General features: G+C 40.1%; 1 pseudogene; it reads right to left on the minus strand.

The window, feature by feature from the left end:
• Positions 1–457: 457 nt before the first annotated feature.
• LOC101354852 (non-histone chromosomal protein HMG-14 pseudogene) overlaps positions 458–16,652 on the minus strand; it is a 33,541-nt pseudogene continuing 17,346 nt past the window's right edge.

A 16,652-nucleotide genomic window follows, 5' to 3' on the forward strand; every position in this document is an offset into this window, starting at 1 on the left:
GGCAAATTTTCCTTGAAGAGGGTATCAAATAACCAGTTATCTTCAACTGTTGATAAGCTGTTACAACGTAAGTCCCACTAATTCACAATTTAATACCACACACACTACACACTCAAATGTTCAACCTTTCACAGCACATAACAAAGCTATCAGGAAAACTGGACTACCAAGAGCAAAGATGTTACAGAACGCACAATACTGACAAGCAGAGCCATAACGAGGGAGCAGTTTTCTTTAGGAAACAATTTTACTAAAAAACAACATGGAAATAGAAGTAATTTTAAAAGTTCAAGGCATATAAATGCATTACCGCAACTCCAAACTGCCATTAAGTATGCTTTGTATTACAGCATATAAAAATTGCCCCCCACCTATGTAATGTTACATTGATACCCAAGACTGTCAAAAGCCTCCCACAATTCAACATCCCACTATTTTCTGGTTGTACCAAAAAATAAACAACTAGCAAATGATTTCTCCTCTTAAAAAAAAGCATTTACACTTAAAAAATGGGATGAAGTGGGATTTCCTTCTTCTTAAAAATGTTTCTAGAGCTAATAAAAAACTTGCATTTACAAAATAGTTGATAAAAATATTCTTCTGGATTGTACAAGAAGGGAGATGCAGGGACCACTGATAAGACATGGTAGACAAACATTAATCAGACTTGGCTTCTTTCTCTCCTGCTTCATCAGAGACTGGACTCTCTTCGTTTTTAGTTTCTCCATTTTCTGCAGGTAAATCTTTAGTTTCCTGGTTAGCCACTTCAGCGTGTTTTCCTTTTGCTCCTCTTTTCCCTTTTGTTGGCACTTTTTTATCTGAAGATTTATCCTTTCCTGCTGCCTTTTTTGGATTCGTTTCCACTTTCGCAGGAACAGGTTTAGCTGACAACCTCCCCAATCTCCTCTTGGGCTCGTCCTTCACTGCCGCTTTGGCCGAGATGAACTACAACCCTCCGGGGTACCTGAACGCTCTCAGCACAGTGAAAGCCACAATCCTCGGGGGCCTGCCTCTTAGCGTGGGTTGGGTTGGAGCAATTATAGTTTCTCTCGTTGTTTGAAGGGAGAGAGGGCAATAGGAACAAGAACGAGTAAATGTCTCCCCATGTCTCTTGGTGAGAAAGGCTATATAGGGTTCCCAGCTGCGTAGGCCTGCGAGAATCAAAGATAATTCTAATCTACTATCTAGTTAGTAAATAACCTTCCCCCTCCCTCCCTACCCTCGTAACCATCAAAGAATGTTTTCTTCTGTGTTTAAACCTTTTCTTGAGTTCTTATAACAGTGGTCTTATATAATATTTGTCCTTCTGTGACAGACTAATTCACTCAACATAATGACCTCCAGCTTCCTCCATGTTATGTTTCACGGCTTCATCGTTGTTCTTTATCATTGCGTAGGGTTCCATTGTGTGGCTATACCATAATTTGTTTATCCGTTCCTCCGTTGATGGGCATCTAGGTTGTTTCCATCTTTTTGCTATTGTGAACAGTGCTGCAGTGAACATGGGTGTGCATGTTATCTATTCTTGTGTTGGCTCTTGTTGTTCTAGGATATATTCCAAGGAGCAGGATAGCTGGATTGTATGGTACTTCTATTTCTAGCTTTTTAAGGAAGAACCAAATTGATTTCCAAAGTGGTTGTACCATTTTACATTCCCACCAACAGTGTATAAGTGTTCCTGTCTCTCCACAACTTCTCCAGCATTTATTATTTTGTTTTTTTTTTGGATTAATGCTAGCCTTGTTGGAGTGATATCTCACTGTAGTTTTGGTCTACATTTCACTAATGGCTAATGATCATGAGCATTTCTTCATGTGTGTGTTAGCTGCCTGAATATCTTCTTTGGTGAAGTGCCTGTTCATATCCTTTGCCTGTTTTTTAATTGGGTTATTTGTCTTTTTGTTGTTGAGATTTTGCAGTATCTTGTAGATTTTAGAGATTAGACCCTGATCGGATTTGTCGTAGCCAAACATTTTTTCCCAGCCTGTAGGTTGCCTTTTGCCTCTTTTGATGAACTCTTTTGATGAGCATAAGTGTTTGATTTTTAGGTGCTCCCATTTATCTAGTCTCTCTTCTGGTGCTTGTGCATAGTTACTTATGGTTCGTATTGTGTTTATGCCATGTATTAGGGCTCCTAGCGTTATCCCTGTTTTTTCTTTGATAATCTTTATCGTTTTTTATTTTATATTTAGGTCTTTGATTCATTTTGAGTTAGGTTTTGTGCGTGGTGTGAAGTATGGGTCTTGTTTCAGTTTTTGCAGATGGATATCCAGTTATGCCAGCACCATTTGTTAAAGATACTGTCTTTTACCCAATTAATGGACTTTGAGCCTTTGTCAAATACCAGCTGCTCATAGGTGGATGAATTTATGTCTGGATTCTCAATTCTGTTCCATTGGTCTATGTATCTGTTGTTGTACCAGTACCAGGCTGTTTTGACTACTGTGGCAGCATAATAGGTTCTAAAATCAGGTAGTATGAGGCCTCCCACCTTGTTCTTCTTCAGTAATGCTTTACTTATTCGGGGCCTCTTCCCTTTCATACGTTCTTTCCATATGAAGTTGGTGATTTATTTCTCCATCTCATTAAAAAATGCCCGTGGAATTTGGATTGGAATTGCATTGTCACTGTAGATTGCTTTGGGTAGAATTGACATTTTCACAGTGTTGCATCTACCTATCCATGAACAAGGTATGCTTTTCCACTTATGCAGGTCTTTTGGTTTCTTGCAGTAGTGTTTTGTAGTTTTCACTGTATAGATCTTTTATGTCTCAGGTTAGATTTATTCCTAAGTATTTTATCTTCTTGGGGGCTATTGTAAATGGTATTCATTCGCTGATTTCTTCTTGGAGGTTCTCTCTGTTGGTGTAGAAGAATGCAACTGATTTTTGTATGTTTACCTTGTATCCTGAAACTTTGCTGAAATCCTCTATTAGTTTCAGTAGTTTCTTGTGGATTCTTTAGGGTTTTCTGTGTATAAGATCATATCATCTGCAAATAGAGATACTTTTACTTCTTCCCTACCAATCTGGATGCCCTTTATTTTTTTTTCTAGCCTAATTGCTCTGGCTAGGACCTCCAGCACCATGTTGAATAAGAGTGGTGATAAAGGGCATCCTTGTCTGGTTCCCGTTCTCAAGGGGAATGCTTTCAAAGTCTCTCCATTTAGGATGATGTTGGCTGTTGGCTTTGGATAAATGTCCTTAATTATGTTGAGGAATTTCCATTCTATTCCTGTTTTATTGAGAGCTTTTATCATGAATGGGTGTTGGACTTTGTCAGATGCCTTTTCTGCATCGATTGATAAGATCATGTAGTTCTTGTCTTTTGTTTTATTGGGTGGATGACACTGATTGTTTTTCTAATGTTGAACCATCCCTGCATACTTGGTATAAATCCCACTTGATCATGGTGAATTATTTTTTTAGTATGCTGCTGAATTCTGTTGGCTAGAATTTTCTTGAGAATTTTTGCATCAATGTTCATGAGGGATATTGGTTTGTAATTTTCTTTTTTTGTTGTGTCTTTACCTGGTTTTGTTATCAGGTTTATGCTGGCTTCATAGAATGAGTTTGGGAGTATTCCATTCTTTTCTATGCTCTGAAATACCTTTAGCAGAAGTGGTGTTAAATCTTCTCTGAATGTTTGGTAGAATTCTCCAGTGAAGCATCCAGGCCAGGGCTTTTTTTTTTGTTTTTTGTTGGGAGTTTTTTAATTCCCTTTTCAATCTCTTCTTTTGTTTTGGGTTTATTTAGTTGTTCTACCTCTGTTTGTGTTAGTTTAGGTAGGTAGCAAGTTTTTAGAAATTTTTCCGTTTCCTGTTTTCAAATTTGTTAAAGAGTCCAATTTTTCATAGTATTCTATTATGATTATTTTAATTTCAGTTGGGTCTGTTGTGATATCACCCATCTCATTTCTTACACCGGTTATCTGCTTCCTCTCCTGTTTTTCTTTTGTCAGTTTGGCCAGTGGTTTATCAGTTTTGTTGATCTTTTCAAAGAACCAGCTTTTGGTCTTGTTAACTCTTTCAATTGTTTTTCTGTTCTCTATTTCTTTTAATTCTGCTCTAATTCTTATTATTTCCTTTCTTCTGGCACCTAAGTGTTTCTTTTGCTGCTCTCTTTGTACTTGTTCCAGTTGTAGGGTTAATGTTTTGATTATGGCCCTTTCTTCTTTTTGGATACGTGCTTTTATTACTGTAAACTGACCTCTGAGTACTGCTTTTGCTGTGTCCCAAAGGTTCTGGTAGGATGTGTTTTCATTCTCATTTCATTCTATGAATTTCTTTATTCCCTCCTTAATTTCTTCTATAACCCAGTAGTTTATGAGCAAGGTGTTATTCAGTTTCCATGTGTTTGATTTTTTTTTCCTTACTTTTTGTGTTATTGATTTATGATTTGTTAATCTTCTGGATTTCTGATTGCTGTCTCTCTATGGATTCTTGCAGCCTGTTAAATTTGTCATTATGCTTTTCTCTAATCTTTTTAATTTCCTCTATTGAGTGTTCTTTGTTTTGCTTGATTTCCTTCCTAATTTCTTGAAGAGTTCTGTATATTAATCTTGTATTCTGCCTCCGGTAATTCCAAGAAATTTTCCTCCTCTGGAAAATTTCTAGATTCTTTATTTTGGGAGCTTGCTGAAACCATCATGGATTGCCTCTTTATGTGATTTTATATTGACTGTTGTCTCCGAGCCATCAAGAAGTTATTTTATTTATTTATTTTATGTTTGCTTACTGTTGCCTGGCTTCTTGTTTTGTTTTGATATGCCCAAATAGGCTGCTCATATGAGCTAGTTTGATTATTGGCACCTTTGATGCTCTAATGTCCTGTCACCAGGTGGTTAGATCTGTTACTAGATATGTGAGCTCAGGAGTCTGCCCACTCCCTGTGTATGGGTTCAGCTCTGGTGCCCAGGTAGATAGCCACCAAGTGTATGGTGTAGGCTCTCATTTGCAGTCCTAGAGAGGCAGGGGTGATTGGTGTAGGTACAGCATGTGGCTGCAGCAGGGGACACACTCAGAGCAAGGCAGGGGGCTGGTGGCCGCCCCCGAGTATCCAGGAGGAAGGCATGTTCCTGTTCCCTAGAGTGGGTAGGTGGATGGGTTTTGCAGCCAGACTGTGAGCACCTAATGCTGTTGGGTGTAAGGACTAGGGGGCACTTCTTATTCACGGGCCCCTATCGCAGGTGGCTAAGTGGTGTGGGGTAGAGCCACCTGTCCTCAGGCCCCTGATGTGGGTAGGTGAAGACCTTGCTTAATGGGAAGAACAGTGTCAAATGTCAAGAACCTGCCACTTCACAGCTGAAACAGTTAAAGTTAGAGTTCTGGTATATCCCCTGTTTTACTGTGGTTATGAGGGCCTACGCTGTTGAGATGGGCCCACACAAGTCTATGCAGGGGGAAAGGCACTCAAAGTCCGTGGATCCCTTATGCCTGTGCCTAGGCAAAGGAGCTGTGCCTACCCTGGGTTCCTGGCTTAGGGGAGTCGGCAGTTTATTTCTTCCCGTTTGTTAATTTGTTCACTCTCCAAGGCAGGAAGAATGGCGCCGGGCATGTGACAGATCTTACTTCCAGCCCAGGGGACTTGGCAGTTGCTGAACCCGTTCCGGAACCCAGTGCAGAGCAGGGATAGGGGAGGTAAATGGGAGGGAGGTTTTTCCCTAAGTAGGGGTGTTTTTGATCCGCCCAGTAAGCCATACGCAATTTCTTCTCTTTCGCCAACGCGGGCTGCTTCTCACTGGTTCTGTGTGGCCGTGTAGACTCTCTGGCACGGAGTCTCTCTTGGTGTGGAAAATGTGCCTCCCAAGCACTGCCACTTGCCTGCCTCACCGCTCACCCCTGAGGTGATCAGGCCTGAAGGGCTCCGGCTCTCACCGGGTCAGTTCTGGCAACTCCTCTTTGCTTCCGAACTGTTTCTCCCTCCCCCTGCCTCTCGGTCCATTTCCTCAACTCTGTCTTTGATGTTCAGGGCTCCCAAATTGCTATATATAATCGAATCACTTATTTTTTTGGGTCTTTGTTGTAAGAGGGTCCACCGGAAGTGTCTGACTACTCTGCTGTCTTGGCTCTGCCTCCTGCAGTCATTCTTTTCAGCCTTTCATAAAGTGACCTGAGGCCATGTACCAATGTGACCATGCACTGAGTAATAGGAATGACCCAGATTTATAAAGGATTTCTTGACATTGATCTTGAACTGACACTAATAGGTGAGGCCTTAAAATGCCATAGCTAGAGTTTGGTTTTACTGGAATCAGTCAGTATCTGGAGTTTTGGCCCATATTCTTCTGACCCTCTGTGGTTACTACTCAAGTTCCTGCATGCGTAGTTGCAATAGACATACTGAGCGACTGAGAGAATTTCCACATTGACTTTCTGACTTGTAAAAGAGGGCCACTATAGTAGAAAGGAAAAAGTAGACGATGAGCAGCTATTCCTTTCTACTAAAACAGGAAGTGAAAATTAATACCATATCATTGGGCAACTGAAGAGATTACTGAAACTATCAAAGAGTTGAAAAATGAAGGGATGAATTTTCTATTACTTTCCTATTTAACTAAACTGTGTGTTTTGTGCACAAGACAGATGGATCTTGGAGAATATTAGTTGATTTTCATGAAACTAATCACATAATGATTCTTCATTTTATTTGCTGTTCCAGATGTTATATGTTTATTAGAACAAATCAGTTTATCCCCCAGCATGCAGCTATTGATCTGGCAAATGTGATTTTTCCCCTTTTTTAGTAATTGGCAAAGACCAAGAGAAAACAATTTGCTTTCACTTGGTAGGGTCAGCAATATATCTTTATTATCTTACTTCAGAGCGATATCAACTATTTTTCTTTCTGTCATAGTAAGTTTTGTCTTAGTTATCTATTGCTGCTATAACAGAAATACCACAAGAGAGTGACTTTAACAAACAGAAATTTATTTTCTCACAGTTTAGGTGGCTAGAAGTCCAAATTCAGGGCACTGGCTCTAGGGGAAGGCTTTCTCTCTCTTTCGGCTCTGGTGGAAGGCCCTTGTCTCTTTTAAGCTTCTGTTCTGTGGCTCCTTGGTGATCTTCATGTGGCATGGAATCTGTCTTCCCCTACCTCTGCTTGCTTGCTTAATTTGCTCTTTTATATCTCAAAAGAGATTGACTTAAAACATACCCTACACCAATACTTCCTTATTAGCATGACAAAGAAAACCTATACCTAAATGTGATTATAACCACAGGTATAGGGGTTAGGATCTACAACATAAAATTTGGGGGGACACAATTCAATCCATAACATGTTCTATAGGGAATTATCCCATAAGATATTACATTTGTCTGTTATATTGATGGCATCATGCCAGTTGGATCTTGTGAAGAAGTGACTGTTCCAGATGCTTGCTAAAACACATGTGTGTGAAGGGTGGAGAAAATTCTCAGGGCAATTCAGGACCTTGGTGAATTTTTTAGGAATCAGTTATGTGTCTTAAGCATGTCAAGATATCTCTTCCAGAGTAGAAAATAAAGTTACTGTTCCTTGTACCACCACCATGAGAAAAAGGCATAGTTCTTGGTGGAATTCTTGATTTCAGAGACAACATATTCTATATTTCAGGATGTTCTGTTCCTATTACCAAGTAACTCAAAATTGCCAGTTTTGAATGGAGCCTAAAAGAAGAGAATGTTCCATGGCACTGCATGCTGCTTTGTGTCTTAGAATTTGTGACCCAGAAGATTCAAGTAGGGCTCAAGATATTTGTGGGAGATAGATTTGCTCTGTAATACCTCTGGCAAGTCCTGATTAGTATGTAATAGCATGTAACCCTACTGTTTTGAAGCAAAGTCCTACCCTTTACAGGTAACTTTCTTTTAAGAGTCTCTGGCTTGCTTTTTAGTCCTAATAGAGAAAGAATGATTCACTGTAGGAAATTAATTGGCCACACAACCTAAATTGCCCATCACAAATTGGGTGTTATGTAATCCCAACCTTTAAGCTGAGCATGCCCAGTAACATTCCATCATCAATAAGTAATATATATGAGAACAGGCTCAAACAGCACAAGTAAGTTGCTTGAGCATATGACTCAGGCTCCCAAAGCCTCTACTCCTGCTTGTTTGTCACCATTACTTGAACTCCCATACATGGACAGTAATTCCCTATGACCAGTTTCTGAGACAGTAAAATGTCAGGTCTGGTTTACAGATAGTTCTAAATATGCTGTTGCCAGCGAAAAATGTACTGCTACTTTATTAAAACTCTGTTTAGTCATACCACTAAAACAGTTAGGGGAGACCAATCCCCTCACTAGACAGAACTTTAAGCAGTGCATTGGATTTTTAACTTTCTCTTAAAAGAACAATGGTCAGTGGTACAGATCTATATCAATTCTGAGCAATGACTGATGGATAAACCTATGATTACTGACTTGAATAGAATAAGATAGAAGGATCAATGACACATAAAGCTGGAGAAAATATATGTAATTACTCATGAAAGGCCATCCATTCCAGAGAAGCTTTCAGCAATAGTTGGACATGACATCACATTCTGTAGAAGTCAGTCTGCCTCCTTTCTCTTTCATTCCAGTTCTTGACCACTGAACTCATGAACATAATGGCCAAAGCAGTTAAGATGGAGTCTAACAACACAAGATTTTTCTCTCACAAGGCTCATATGGCAACCACCACACTGAATGGTTAACCAACTAACAGCCCAGACCAAACCTGAACCTCTGATACAGCACCGTTTCTTAGACTAGTGAGCCACTCGGTGACAGAATGATTACATTGGGCCCCTTCCATCATGAAGACAGTTTTCTCTTTGGAAAAGATACTTTGGATATAAATTTGTGTTTTCTCCCCCACATTGCTTCTGCTAGCATCACCACTTGTATGTTGACTGAATACCTTATTCTGTATATTGATATCCCACGTAATGTGGCTTCTTACCAAACAGTAGAAGTAGTGACTCATACTGAGGAAAGTCACTGGCCTTACCATGTACCACATCATCCAGAAGCCACTGTCCTGATGGAATGGTGAAATGGTCTATTGAAGAAACATTACATTGCCTGCTGGGAGGACAAAAAGTCAAAACAAAGAAAAATTTGCAAATTTGAGATGCCACCTGATATGGTATATGTTGTGAACCAACAACTAAAGCATGATGCTGTTTCTATGATAGAACGCATGGGCCTAAGAACTAAGGAGTAGAAGTGAAAGCAGTCCCTCTCACTATTTCCTCAACAATGCTCTCACTAAAAATTTTGTTTCTATTCCTTATAGAGGAGCACTGGTGGTGCAGTGGTTAAGCACTCATCTGCTAACCGAAAGGTCGGAGATTTGAACCCACCAGCCGCTACCTAGGAGAAAGATAAGGCAGTCTGCGTCAGTAAAGATTTACACCCTTGGAAACCCTGTGCGGGCAGTTCTACTCTGTGCTATAGGGTTGCTATCAACTGGACGGCAGTGGGTTTTGTTTTGTTTTGTTTTGTTTTAATTCCTCATAGCACTGATCCAAGAGGCAAAGAAGGACTTTAAAGTCCAGGGTGATTGATCCTGACTATCAAAGGAAAATGAGATTGCTGTTATACATTCTGAGACATTACTACTACATCTGTTATTACTACTAGTACTTCTACTAATAATTCAGGAATAACATTTGGGTCCCCCAACCAGGTAAAGAATAATTGGCCAGAAATGCTGACTGAGAGCCAAGGAACAAGTACTGGATACTGGAAGAAGGAACTTACAAAACACAACTATAGTTTCATGACTAGTTGCTATGTATATTTTCATTCCTACTTTGTTTACATATATAAACAAAAAAACCAAACGCTCTGCCATCGAGTCGATTCTGACTCGTAGCGACCTTATGAGACAGAGTAGAATTGCCCCATAGGGTTTCCAAGGCTATAAATCTTTACAAAAGCAGACTGCCACATCTTTCTCCCATGGAGCGGCTGGTAGGTTCTAACTGCTGACCTTTCCGTTAGCAGCTGAGCACTTTAACCACTGTGCCACCAGGGCTCACTCGTTTACATATATAGATGATGTCAAATATTGACTGAAATGAAAAATTTATTATTCAATGTTAGGAAATTAAGTTTAAAAGAAATTTAAAGAATTTCAAATGATGTTACTTTGTAAGCTTCTAGCATTTGTACTTCTGAAGTCATTAAAGCCTAAAAACTGCTTTTTAAGGATTTTTGAGGACAACCTGTATATGTGTGTGTGTATTTATCTATATTAGCCAATTTATTTTCTTATCCCTCTCCCCTTACCCTACTACTTTATATAATGTATGTTGTTGCTAGTGATAAGTCTATAATTTTGTTATAGGATATAAATGATGGATTATATAATAGGTATGCGCATTTTTTCTTTGTTACGTATAGAATTTTGATGTATAAATTAATTTTCTTCCTTCCTTTTCTCTTCCTTTATCAAGGGAAAAATAAAGTTACTGATATGTTTTCACAACTGCCACTGAAAGTCTTTATTTATTATTTGTCAAGTTCTACAGGAACAAATATGAATGTTGGTTAAAGGGGAGAGAAACATTCCTCTCTTCTCTTTAGGGAGATGTAATCTGTTTCCCTGCTGCATCCTGCATTCTTTCCTCTAAATGTTTTTCCAGGGTGTTACAGAGCCCCAGAACCCTTGGTGATTTTGCCAAGAACAAATTGTGAAGTTGTTGCTGAACCATTACCCACTAAGCTGTTTTGTTCATCTTAATTTGAAAAAATAGACATCCCTGGCCAAAATATGTACGTGCTTAGATAATAAGAGACAGTGTAAATAATTCTTAGAAAGTTTAATTGTATTACAGTCTCCATTTGGGCAAAAAAGCGAATCTTGGATTAAGAAGTGAAGAAGGCTCACAATTTTTTTGAAGCAGTCGTGTTGCTGCTTTTCTGTGTTAAAGTCCTGTGGAAGACTTAAACTGCTATGATTTCTGGGAAGGTACATGGCTAGATAAATGAGCTCAGTGTTTGGGGTAAGGTTTTTCTAGAAAAGTCACTGGATAGATGCAGAAGGAAAAAAAAAAAAGCCTGTGAAAGGCATCAGGCACTGCAAACAACAGCTGCAGCTGCAAACCAGAAAACAGTCTGTATCTCTGTGTGACAGTTTGTTCCTCAGCCTTCCCAGGGCTTGGGTGTGCACACAAACAACACAGATAACACCAGCAAGGGAGTCATTTGTATCCTGACAGTGTTTGCCCTTATGCACATGAGTGAACAAAAAGTAGGTATGGAAACAAATTTGAAACACTGCTCTGTGACTAATAACTTAGTCTTATCATCAAAGTCATAAATTGTATGAACTAACCTCACATCTGTTAGATCGCAGGACCACCCCAGCAGCTCAGCTGTCACTGCTAGACCACAGTCCCTGAAGACTGAGGAGTCTGTGCTCTCTGGTGTTGATCATCCTTGAGGACAAAACCCATACCTATTGGAGAGCACCACTGATCTGAGCTCTCCTCTGAGGCAGGGAGGCAGCGCGTTTGGCTTAAGCAGGGGACTGTAGAGGAGAGATTAAGAGGAGAAAGGGATAAATTGAACCTATGCTGTAGAGAAGGGACCAAAAAAACACAAACTGCTGCTATTGAGTTGATTTCGAACACGGCGACTCCATGTGTTACAGAGTAGAACTGTTCCCTAGGATTTTCTTGGCTGTAATCTTTATGGAAGCAGATTGGTACAGCTGAGTGGGTTTGAACTGTTAACCTTTAGGTTAGTAGTAAAGCACGGACAATTTGTGCCACCCAGTTCCTGCAGCTAGTGGCATCAAGCGCTATCTCTGAATTTCATTGCCATTTATCTAGTACCTGCCTTGGGGCATGGAGTCTAGAGTTTTTTTTAACATAGTTTGCTATTTTATTTCTTTTCTAATCTAATTTAAATAACACATATAATTTTGTGCTTAAAATGAAAACTCTCTTATATAAAGAGAATAGTAACAGGATTTCACAAGCATTTATGGTTTTGTCTGTCACATCAAAATAACATAAAATGCTAAAACCTTTATAATAGATGTACCAAAAAAAAAAAAAATCCAAACCTATTGCTGTCGAGTCGGTTCGGACTCATAGTGACCCCATACAACAGAGTAGAACTGCCCCATAGAGTTTCCAAGGAGCTGTAGCTCTTAACCACTATGCCACTAGGGTTTCCAGTATAATAGATATACAGTGTATAGAATCTCATTAGTTTGGCTGCTGTCATGGATTGAATTATGTCCCTCAAAAAATGTGTGTATCAATTTGGCTGGGCCATGATTCTCAGTATTGTGTGGTTGTCCTCCATTTTGCGATTGTAATTTTATGTTAAAGAGGATTAGGGTGGGATTGTAACATCCTTAGTAAGGTCACATCCCTGATCCAATGTAAAGGGAGTTTCCCTGGGGTGTGGCCTGCACCACCTTTTATCTTACAAGAGATAAAAGGAAAGGGAAGCAAGCAGAGAGGGGGGGACCTCATACCACCAAGAAAGCAGCACCGGAAGAGCAGAGCGCATCCTTTGGACCTGGGGTCCCGGCGCCTGAGAACCTCTTCGACCAGGGGAAGATTGATAACAAGGACCTTTCTCCAGAGCCAACAGAGAAAACCTTCCTCTGGAGCTGACGCCCTGAATTTGGGCTTTTAGCTTACTTTACTGTGAGGTAATAAATTTCTTTTTGTTAAAGCCATCCACTTGTGATATTTCTGTTATAGCAGCACTAGATGACCAAGACAGCTGCTAACCAAAAGAATGGCAGTTCAAATCCACCAGTCACTCCTTGGAAACCCTATGGGACAGTTCTACTCTGTTCTGTAGGGTCGCTATGAGTCGGAATCGACTTGATGGCAACGGGTAGGTGTATTTCAGAGCACCTACTATGAGACTATGATAAATCATGTTGAAATAAACTAGATTTTTAAAAACTATCACATAGATTTTAAGTTGAATTTATTTCAATTATATTGTGGTTTCATTGAATATTTTTAAAAGATGTACGGAACACGTTTTGTGTTAAAAGAGGTTTCACTTTGTGCTGGTTATTCTCCAGTTGCTCCTCCAGATCGTTCATTTCTCACCACTGTGTCCCTGGTGGTGACCTTCACCGACCATCACTGGACTCCTTTGCCTTCTGAATTTGGGTTGGGTCAGGTCAGTGGAAGGCAACAGCAGGAGATCAGATGAGGGGAGAAGGGAGGTCAGGGTGTTTATCCCTGCTCCCTCCCAGTCAAGTCAACGTTTAGGGAGTGGCTGTGCTCCTTTACCCAAGGCTACAGTCGCCCCTCTTCCACAGGTACAGCTCTCACCTGATTCTATTACCAGCTCCCTCCTCTGCCCCTTCAGACCTAGGGGCAAGCCACTCCTTCCTGTTGTAGTTAGGCCTTGGCTTTTCACCATCCCTAGCTGGTTTCTTTATGCTGCCCACACTTTCGTAGACCTTCATTAAATTCTCTGCAATTACTCCTTCAGTGTGCATCTATTTCTTTCAGGAAATATACACATATATCTTATTTCATTCTTACAACATTCTTAGGAATTCCAGAAATGTTTTGCCATTATATGGTATGTTCACATTATCTAAAAAGAAAAACCAATAAAAAAATTATCTATCTACCTCCCTACCTATCATCTATTTATCTAATCATCATGTTGCATTTTACCTTAGCCCCGTAGTCCTAGAAAACAGCGAAAGTTAAGAAATTCCCCATTCTTGTGTCTCAGAAAAGGGTTTACTCCCAAGAACCACCCCTTCCTCATATGACTTAGATAAGACTCATGGATCTCCCTTGTTTACTTATCACAAGGCCAGGCACAGACCCTCCGATTCGCTTTCTTTGCCTTATAAATGATTAGCTGAACTGCTTGTCCCCACTGTCAATCAGAATAGAATATTTGTTAATCAAATTCGGTTAAGTTTCTCTCCTTCCCTCACCCCCCCAAAACCTAAACTCATTGCTGTCAAGTCAGTTCCGACTCATAGCAACCGTATAGGACAAAGTAGAACTGCCCCCTAGAGTTTCCAGGGAGCGCCTGGTGGATTCAAACTGCTGACCTTTTGGTGTGCAGCCTTAGCACTTAACCACTATGCCACCAGGGTTTCCCTCCTTCCCCCAGTATCTGAATTTTAGCCCACCCTAAGCCTGAACCAGCATACCCACCCACTGCCATCCAGTTGATTCCAACTCATAGAGACCCTATAGGACAGAGTAGAACTACCCTATAGGATTTCCAAGGCTGCAAATCTTTATGGAAGCAAACTACCACCTTTCTCCCACAGAGCGGCTGGTGGTTTGAACCACCAAACTTTTGTTAAGTAGCTGAGTGCTTTAACCACTGTTCCACCAGGACTCATAAACCAGCATACAACCCCTCCTTAATAGCCCCTCCTGAGAATAGGTTGGAGCCCCGGTGGCGCAGTGGTTAAGAGCTCAGCTGCTAACCAAAAGGTTGGTAGTTCAAATCCACCAGCTGCTCCTTGGAAACTCTGTGCGGCACTTCTACTGTGTCCTATAGGGTTGCTATGAGCCAGAATCGACAACAATGGGTTTGGTTTTTTTTTTTTTTTTTTGGTGGCACAATGGTTTAAGCGCTTGGCTGTCAATTGAAAGTTGGCGGTTCAAACCCACCAGCTGCTCCTCAGGAGAAAGATGTGGCAGTCTACTTCCATAAAGATTAACTGCCTTGGAAACCCTGTGGGGCAGTTCTACTCTGTCCTGTTAAGGTCGGTCCGAGTTGGAGTCGACTCGACTGCAATGGCTTTGGTACTATTTAAAAAGTGATGCATTGTTTGGGGCCTTTTATGTTACTATCATTTTCTGGGGAATTTTGATGGCATTATAAAAGAATAGAAAAATTATAAGCAAGCACTTGTGTATAAAAGAGCATGTTTTACATATAAAACAACTCTAAAAGCCTCATTCTGAAACTCATTTAATGGCTGGAATAGGCCATATTACAGTATATACTTAACTTTTAGTAGATACACACTTTGCACTGAAAGAAAACTATTTCATTTGTATAGGTGTTTTGCTGACTGTAGGATAATCTCCTACTTTAGGATTAACAGGTGTTATATTGAAAATATTTGCCAGATTAATAAAACAACTACTAAATAATTGAGGCCTTGGATTTCAACAAAACACTTGACAATGTCCCTCATGATAATCTATGGCCAAGGTGGAGAAATATAGTTTGAGTGAGATCAAAGGGAGGCTCTGATTAATTTGACAGTAGAATATGGGTGATGAATTCAGCAGGGTAGATTGTTGTCAGGGAAAACAGTTAATGAAGACCCTTATTGCGGTGATTATCAGTCTTGGCTGTACTGTGGAATAACGTGGGGAGCTTTAAAAAATACTGATGCCTGGATCTTACCATGATTTAATTGGCCTAGGATGCAGTCTGGGCAGCGAGATCTTTAAAATCTCCCTAGTGATTCTAATGTGCAACTAAAATTGAAAATTATGGCTTAATGGAAAAACAAATCAAAGACAGCTGATATTGGTGACATCTGCATTGTGTCCCTAAGAAGTATGTGTGTGTGTGTTAGTGTAGTGCATTCTAGATGTAAGTGATATGTTATGGATTGAATTATGTCCCCTCAAAATATGTGTTGTAAATCCTAACCTCTATCCCTGTAGTTATAATCCCATTTGAGAATGGGTTATCTGTGTTCTGTTAATGAGGCAAGATTAATGTATGGTGTATTTTGATTCAATCTCTTTTGAGATATAAAAAGAGATTAAACTAGTGAGCAGAGGGAGACAGAGATGGGGTAAGATAAATGCCAAGACACATGGAGATCTCCAAGGAACCAGGAGGCAGAAGCTGAAGAGACAAAGACCTTCTTCCAGAGCCACCTGAGAAAGCCTTCCTGTAGAGCCAGGGCTCTGAATTCAGACTTCTAGCCTCCTAAACCACGAGAAAATAAATTTCTGTTTGTTGAAGTGTGGTATTTCAGCACTAGATGACTAAGACAGACAGCATAAGAAAAGACGTGGGGACTAGATATTCTGGTGCATGCAGGGCCCACAATCTGAATCTTATTACTAGAGAGTAAATATGTGGTAGTGAGTAGTCAGTAATGATACTTTAGAGCTAGGCTTCATGCAAAGTGCTTGGGCATTTGGATTTTATCCTGAGCACTGTGGGGAGCTGCTAAAATTTTACCTGATCTGCATTTAAAGAGATCATTGTGCTGTGGTGCGGTCGATGGTTTGGAAGTAAACCCGGTGATATGCAAGGAAGCCACTTGTTAAAGTATTTCTCTTCAGAGGTGGTGTTGGCCTGGATTAAGATGGTGGTAGAGCTGGAGAGAAGCAAAGGAATTCGGAATATTTAGAAGCATTTGGTGACTGAATGCATATGAGGGTGAGAGAATGGAAGGAGTCAAGAATGACTTGCTGGTTTCTGATGTTCACTGAGGGAGGTGTTAGAGGACAAGCATTCTTTCCAGAATATCAAACATTTATTACTATTATATAGCATTTCCTGTGAAGAAACCTGGAGGTTCTTCAACGTGAACCATTTAGCCAAAACGCAGAGAGTGCTTATTGCAGCTGAGTTGCTCTCTTGGCCCTTAAATTCTGTTTCTTGGTTACAAAGACAAAATTTTAAGTTAACATTGTCACAATCGATCTGTATATGTCATTTTGAAATGAAGGGAGAGT

The sequence above is a fragment of the Trichechus manatus genome, unplaced genomic scaffold, assembly GCF_000243295.1.
Source record: "Trichechus manatus latirostris isolate Lorelei unplaced genomic scaffold, TriManLat1.0 scaffold00085, whole genome shotgun sequence".
In the NCBI taxonomy this organism is placed as follows: domain Eukaryota; kingdom Metazoa; phylum Chordata; class Mammalia; order Sirenia; family Trichechidae; genus Trichechus; species Trichechus manatus.